This window comes from Gossypium hirsutum, chromosome D10 (assembly GCF_007990345.1).
Source record: "Gossypium hirsutum isolate 1008001.06 chromosome D10, Gossypium_hirsutum_v2.1, whole genome shotgun sequence".
NCBI classification, from domain to species: domain Eukaryota; kingdom Viridiplantae; phylum Streptophyta; class Magnoliopsida; order Malvales; family Malvaceae; genus Gossypium; species Gossypium hirsutum.
This window is the reverse complement of record NC_053446.1, coordinates 36,673,242-36,681,470: the sequence shown is the minus strand read 5'-3', so window position 1 is coordinate 36,681,470 and position 8,229 is coordinate 36,673,242. Positions and strand designations below refer to the sequence as shown.

Here is an 8,229-nt window from a genome sequence, read left to right as displayed (position 1 = left end):
ACAAGTGTAAGTTCTAGCCTAATAATTAAGAGCAAGCTAAGTTTTCCTTGTGACTAATAACTCTTGAAAAGGGTTATATTTCACACCTTTAGACCTAGCTAATTGCTTGTACTTAAGTACATTTTGTTGTATTTTAAGACATTGTAGTTAGCATTTTTAATATTGCATTAGGATTTGGACTATGTTGGAATTGGGTACTTTTAATCGCTTGCGGCGGAGTTCTTTTGTGTGTGTTGGTGTGGTAGGAACAAGTTTTGGAACGAGGAAATAAAGGAGTGAAGTTCTTTTAGGGCAAAGTGTAGATAGTTTGCCAGCACAGATGTCGTGGCAATGCTTGGAATACTTAGTCAACATTTTCTGTGCAGTTGTCCCAATTCAAATTAAAATTCAAACTTGTACCAGATAAATCCCCTAAAAGAGGAGAAGATAATCATGAGCTGTTGGCCGAACCTAGCCTAATCTATTTATAAAAACCAATGAAGAGGATCTCACAAATGACTAAGAAAAAGTGAGAGAGATCTTTAGGCGTGAATAAGGGTTTAGCTACGCAAAGCACAAGAAATATAAGACAATCCTTCTTACCTATCATAGGACTCTATGAGCCGAAGTGTGAACTGGGAAAGCGAAAGTTGCATCCCGAAGTTCTTCCGTTATTTCCTTCGAAAGTTTAATTGTAGTAGTTGAACGCAATGTTGAATAATATCTTTGTTTGGAATTTTAATTCCCAGCCCATGAGCTAAGTCTCATTGGATCGGGATTACTTTCGATGAAACCTTCACTATTTTTATGAATGACGTATATATCTAATTTACTTTATTTTTTCATTGCATTGTTCTTATTTCTTAATTGAAATGCAATTATCTCTAGACATACAAGGTTGTTTGCATACTAAAAACTAATTCTCATTCCGAAAGGGTTGGCTTGGTTAGATTAAATTTGAAAAAAAATGATCAAGTATTCGACTGACACTTGTAGTCCAATCTAGACATTGATTAACGATCATATAGAAGGAACCCATGCAAGATATCTAAAAAGCCTCTAAACATGGGCAAGGTAACTTGAGGTTTTGTCCTCGTGACAGTCAGGCCATTTTAGAACTCTTCTGTGCAGTAAAGTAGATACAATTTTGCCAAGGCATTACTCACAGTTACTGTTGATTCTAGGTACTCTCGACGTTCCTAATCAACATCACTCTATCCATATTCTTTGTTGTAGTATCTTTGTCACAGCATATTTAGTTGTCTATTTCTTTATTTATAGTCTATGCCGATAATCACCCTCGTTATTGCCATTACATCATTACTGCACTAATTGTCACTACATATTTATCATTGACTTTGCCATAGCATTAATTGCACTTTATTATAATAACTTGACCACTGTTGTGCCTCAATCTGTTCCTCGTGGGAACAATACTCACTCATCACTTTATTAATTGATCTGATGTGTATACTTGCACAAATCGCATATCATTCCACACACGACAAGTTTTTGACGCTGTTTCCGGGGATCAACAATTCGGTGAAATTTGGTTTGGTTATTTTACTTAGTAGTCTTATTTAACTTAGTGTATTTATTTGTTATAGGTTTTCCATCAGTGCATGAGAAGAGACATTCTTGTTGAAACAAAATACCTTTTTGATTTGGATATTAATAGAACCTTGTACAGAAAGAGAAAAGAATTGAGAAAAATGGTTGGAAATATGAATGATCTTAATGGTAATCCAAATGATCACAATGAAAATTCTCCCATTAGACGTGTGGTGGATGAACGAGATAGGCCAATTAGGAAGCATGTCATCACAATATTGGATGATTTGAATTTAGGGATAGTCAGACCAACCATACAAGCTCAGCAATTTGAGTTGAAATTGGTAATGTTCTAGATGTTACAAACAGTGGGACAATTTTGTGGATTATCGATTGAAGATCCGAGATTACATTTAAGACTCTTGCTAGAAGTATGTGATTCATTCAAACAATAGGGTGTTCCTGAAGATGCCTTGAGACTTAAGCTCTCGTATTCTTTAAGAGGTTGTGTGAGAGCATGGTTGAATGCTTTACCATCGGGAACAATGGCATCATGGAATGATCTTTGCCAAAGATTCTTGCTACGGTATAATCCACCTACTATGAATGCCAAGTTGGGAAACGAAATCACATCTTTTTGGCAAATAGAGGATGAGACGATATATGAAGCTTGGGAACGATTTAAAGATTTAACTTAGAAGTGCCCGATGCATGGATTCCAACACTGGACTCAAATGGAGATGTTTTACAATGGGCTAAATACGCACAGAAGAATGGTAGTTGATGCATCCGTCAATGGTAATTTGTTAGACAAAACTTATAATGAAGCATACGAGATCTTGGAAAAGATTCCCAACAATGATTATCAGTACCCGACCATCAAGCTTGATGCAATCACTTCATTAATGACCAAGGTATCTTCTGTAGCTAATATGATTATAACCATAAAAAATCCAACTATAGTCCATGAGATGAAATCAGCAGAGTTGTCATGTGTTTATTGCAGGGAAAATCATGTGATTGACGAATGCCCATCAAACCCCGCATCAGTATACTATATGGGTAATTCCTATCGAAATAGCAATCCATATTCGAACAACTACAATTCAGGATGGAAGCAGGATCAGAATTTTAGTTAGGGTAATCAAGGTGTAGGAACTTTCAACAATGCCGTAAGACAAAATATCAACAATGCACCGCCTGATTATATTCAACCTATGTCAAGGCAAAATGCTCAACAAGGTCAGGTATCATTTTCTAATTCTATTGAAGTTTTGTTAAAGGAATATATGGCCAAGAATGATGTTGTAATTCAGGGTCAGGCTGTATCACTCCGAGCACTTAAAAATCAAGTGGGGCAAATAATGAATGCTTTAAATTCAAGGCCACAAGGAGCATTGTCAAGTGATATTGAGAATTCAGGAGCACAAGGCAAGGAGTAGTGCAAGGCTATCACCCTTAAAAGCGGTACTTAGTTGAGTGATGTTATTCATGATGCCGCAGTAGGAGAGGATAATGCAAGTAACAACCAGGTAAAGATCCCAAAACCATCTGAAAAACATATAGCATCTGAAAATGATAAGCAAAAGAATGTTAAAGTAGAACCAGATCAGGCTGCCAATAGAATTGCCATAACAAAAATCAATAACTAGAAGGACGATTGCCTCTACCTTTTCCACAACGATTCTATAAATCCAAACATGATGCTCAATTTAAAAGACTTTTAGATGTTTTGAACCAACTCTACATCAACATACCATTAGTTGAAGATTTGGAGCAAATGCCTAATTACGTGAAATTTATGAAAGACATATAGTCAAAGAAGCACAGATTGGGAGAATTTGAGACTATTGCTCTCACAAAAAGGTGTACCATAATGTTGATGAATAAATTACCTCCAAAGTTGAAGGACCTAGGGAGTTTCAGTATTCCCTGTTTAATTGGAAATCATTATATTAGTAAGGCGTTATTTAATTTGGGCACAAGTATAAATCTAATGCCTATGTCTATTTTCAAGAAGCTAGGAATTGGGAAAGTGAGACCTACCACAGTAACGTTGCAATCGATTGACCGATCTTACACCCATCCAAAAGGTAAAACTGAAGATGTATTGGTAAGGGTGGATAAATTTATCTTTCCTATAGCTTTTCTTATTTTAAAATGTGAAGCTAACCATGATGTACAAATTATTCTCGAAAGATCATTTCTTGCTATTAGCAGGACCCTAATTGAAGTATAGAAAGACGAGCTAACCATGAGAGTGAATGATCAATAGGCTACTTTTAATGTGTTTAATGAGTTAAAATGCGTAGCTGAGAAGGAGGAATGACATACTATTGTCTTGATAGAACCAGCAATGGACGAATTCGTAAAATTTTGCTATGACAATTCTAACAGTGAAGACGATTTGATGGAGCAAGGTGACACAATAAGTTTTGAAGAGCTTGGTGAATTTATGGAAGCTCAACAGATAATGGATAGGTCAGGGACGAAATTTGAATCCCTAGATTTAACAGAATGATTTTTTAAGCCTCGTAAACCATCTGTAGGGGAATCTCTAATTTTAAAGTTAAAGCCTCTACCGCAGCATTTAAAATATGCGTATTTGGGAAATAACAACACTTTGCCAGTTCTAATTTTTACTGGACTAATATTTGAGCAAGAGGACAAGTTGTTAGAAGTGTTACGATGATCTAAAAGGGCACCGGGTTAGACCCTTACTGATATAAAGGGAATTAGCCATACATTTTCTTTGCACAAAATTTTATTGGAAGATTGTCATAGCAAATCCATTGAACAACATAGACAAAAAAATCCAATTATGAAAGAAGTTGTCAAGAAATAAGTTACCAAGTGGCTTGATGCTGGCATTATTTACCCAAATTCTGACAACTTGTGGGTAAGTCTTGTGCAAGGTGTACCAAAGATAGGGGGTGTCACTGTAGTAAGTAATGACAAAAACGAGCTCATATCAACTCGTACTGTTATGGGATAGAGAGTGTGTATGGACTACTACAAGCTTAGCAAGGAAACTAGGAAGGATCATTTCCCTTTGCCATTCATCAATCAAATGTTGGAAAGATTAGCTGGTTGATACGATCAGGCTCGGTGATGTGAGTCGAGTCGTTGATGTGCCCGATCGTGAATTGAGTAAGTTGTAAACATTTCAAAGATTAGATTAAAGAATGAGGATATTTCAGCTCAAACAAGTTCAAATAGAATATGTGATGGTTCAGGAATTGATGAATGGACTTGGCTTAGAATTCAAGACCGAACTAACACAATAGGGTTGTGTTAACCCGAGACTTATAAGAATACTTAGGTTTAGAAAATGTTGTGAATGAATGGTGAAATGGGTGAATGAGACCTCGACCCACTATAAAAAATGATAGGAACCTTGGTATAAGTGAACGCCACACTTTGGGTACAAAGTGATAAGTTCGGGATAACAAAGAAAGGGTTCGACGCCACAAGGGATACTTGATAAGTCAGACCAGTCTTTGGAGAACAATGAGAGTTGAAATCAAACTCACAAAGTAATCAAAATTCATATAAAGTTCAAAAGTCCCTACAAAATGCAAATGAGCAAATATTTATAGCCTAAGCCTAACGTAGCCCAATGGACTAATAAGATGCTAAATAGTCAGCCAAAATTAAAGCAAAAGAGGCTGGAAATTTCCAGTAACCTTCCTAGAACGTTTTGGGAAGCTTCATGCATGGAGAATTCAATTGGACAGCTTCTAGATGGAGTCCATTCAACTGGGCATGAATGGGAGTGTTGGTGAGCTAAACTGGATGTCTTGGTTTGGCCAATGAAGCTTAATACACCTTAATTGAGCTGCCTTGAAAAGCTAAATAGTTTCGTAATTTAAATGAGCAGCTTGGGTATTTCAATGGTCCTCACATGTGATTGGACGAATTTGAATGGTTCCCTAGTGTGAATGCTCAAAACCGATCAGCCACTTAATGTGAAAGAACTTTCATCAATATGAACATCTTAATTTGCTTCTTTAAAGAGCTAGAAATCCATCAAGCTTCACGAAAAGTCAGTTGGAAACAAAGGGGTGCTGCTCCTTTTAATGCCGTCCCACGCATTTAGCCAAATGCATATTTCTTCCTTAATTGCTTCCTTGGACCTTAAGCTAGCTGATTCAGCTTGGAATATCATCAAATAAATTCAGTCAGAACTTATTAATCATTCATTAAAAATTCCAGCAGCTGAATAAAAATCAAATCACATTAAAATTATCACACACACATTTATTCGGCTGAAATTAGGACACATTAAAAAGGTGCAAGAGCTAAACAAATTAAATATGTGTTCTAATTAAGAGAAATTAAAAACGTGCATTAAACAAACATAATTAAAATGTCCAGATTTCTTAACTAAATACTTAGAAATTATTTGAGCTAAAATAACTAACTCAACTAATTAATTTATTTCAGGAAATTAAATTAAATGAGCTAGAGAGCTAATAACGAGCTCAATGAGCTGAATTGAGCTCGAATGAGCTGACTTGAGCTCGAATGAGCTGACTTGAGCTCAAGTGAGCTGAACCACATGAAAAGAAGTTTGATTGAGCTAAAAATGAGCTTCATCTTGCACTTGAGGCCCTCGTGTTTAGGCCAATCTCGACGGCATTGGGTGGTGCCATTACATGATGCGGTCGGGAGCGCATCATACGCTCCCTCTTGAAGACGATTTGTCATCAAATCGGGCCATTTGCTCGAGAAAAATTTTGCATCATTATCAACCCTTTGGTTGATGGAATTGGCATGGTTGCCCCTAAGAACCTGAAAGTCACACATTACTCGAAAAGGTGATAGATTAGTCACATGCTCTCCCTCTTTAAGACTGAGCCAATGCAAAGTGTCATCTAAATGACAATGAAGAGGATTAAAGACACGATGGATTAAAGACTTACAGACTCTTTCTGAATTCTGAATCCAAATTTGAGCACATATACCATGGCGGAGTTCAAGAGTATGAATGGATTTTACCTTGTCAAATTGGCTCTCCATATTCGGCGGTAGGAGAACAAAGAAATCAAGCTTAAATTACATCCAAAAGAAATGATAAATTCATTCAATCAGTCATGCATCCAAAGTCTTATTCGGTCTAAACTTGCATACCTCAAATTATCAAACAGTCTTGATATGTCATTATTGCAAACAAATGAACTCAATCGGTTCAAATGACAATTAATCATACATTTTCGCACACAATCAAACTCAACAGTTTTCCATGCATTTTCAACACGATCAATCTCAGAGAAAGATTTATATGGGTTTTCATCTTGCGTAGTCAAAAAGTGCCAAGGACGATGGATTACAATTTCATTTGTTTGCAGATTAGTATCGCAATTTGTATTAACTTTATTCTTGCATTCATCGCTCAAAACATACACTTCATGGCTAATGAAAGAGGAACAATCAATTGCATCAGTATACAAATATTTTTCAAAAGTCAAAGCATCAATCAAATTGTTCGCACTAAATTTAGGATGCCCAAGTTTCTCACAAAATGAATCAACATAGCAAATTCCAGGTTTGAACTCATGAGTTTGATCACTTATTCCATAATGTAGTAAAAATTTCATTCTCATAGGCATGCTTATACAAAAGGGTTTCGTGTAAAAATATAAAGGATTCACATAACCATGACAAACGAATAAATCAAGCTTTTTATGTGGATACCTTCGGTCACGCATGTCCAAAGTTTGCACAATCTAAATTAATCCAATGCCATCAACAGATTTTTCAACGCGAAACACATCAAATAAACAATTCTTCATGCCTCCATTTAAAATAAAATTATCATCAAAGAACAGTGAAAGACAATTAACCAAATCAAAATAATAAGGTCTTTTGAAAACTATGGCACCATAAACTTTCTCAACAACATCAAACAAAGAATGATAATTAGCCATGTCAAGACATGAAACCTTTTCAAAGACTAAGTCATCAGCAATATTATCACAAATGTTCAGGTGGGATGATGGAGACTTACACCGCATAGAACCCTCACCTTTCTTACCTTTATGTGCCGGTGGACAAGGGTCTTCTATGTTCTTACCTTTCTCGATCAATCAGAACTGTCTCTCAACAGAAAGGTATTGAAGTTGAAATTTTTCAATGGGATTTTGAGAAACCTGAAAAGAAGAAACAACACAAGGAGAACTCACAGGACGATTAGTAAAAACACTCTTCGCTTTTTGACTTTCATCTTGTTTGCTTATTTCTTTTTTCAACTCATTTGCAAATCCTCTCCCTTTTATCATATCACTCATTTCTTTTGCACTCTCATTTTCAATCTCATTTTCAATTTTCTTTTCTTTCTCACACTCATGTTCTTTTTCTTTCATTTCTATTTTTCGTCTCTCAATTTCATTCCATATTCGCTCATTTTCTCGCATCAACATTTATTGTCTTTCTTTGTTCTTTTCTCGCTCACATTCTTTTACAACTAAATTTTTCAATTTGATTTGGTCTTCATGGACTTGTTTCGGTGTGAGCAGCGCTAAGGTGATTTTCCTTCCTTGATGCTTAAAGGAACACCTATTGGTACGACCTTCATGAATGATATTTCTATCCAATTGCCATGGTATTCCTAGTAACAAATGGCGGGCTTAAATAGGCACCACATCGCAAACAACTTCATCTTGGTATCTACCGATGGAAAAGGCGATGCGCACTTGT

The 8,229-nt window shown here is 36.0% G+C and overlaps 1 non-coding gene across 1 annotated transcript; it reads right to left on the bottom strand.

The window, feature by feature from the left end:
- Positions 1–2,141: 2,141 nt before the first annotated feature.
- LOC121222899 (small nucleolar RNA R71) lies at positions 2,142–2,248 on the bottom strand. Its single transcript, XR_005920268.1, has one exon. It is a non-coding gene; the product is annotated as a small nucleolar RNA R71 (small nucleolar RNA).
- Positions 2,249–8,229: the final 5,981 nt, after the last annotated feature.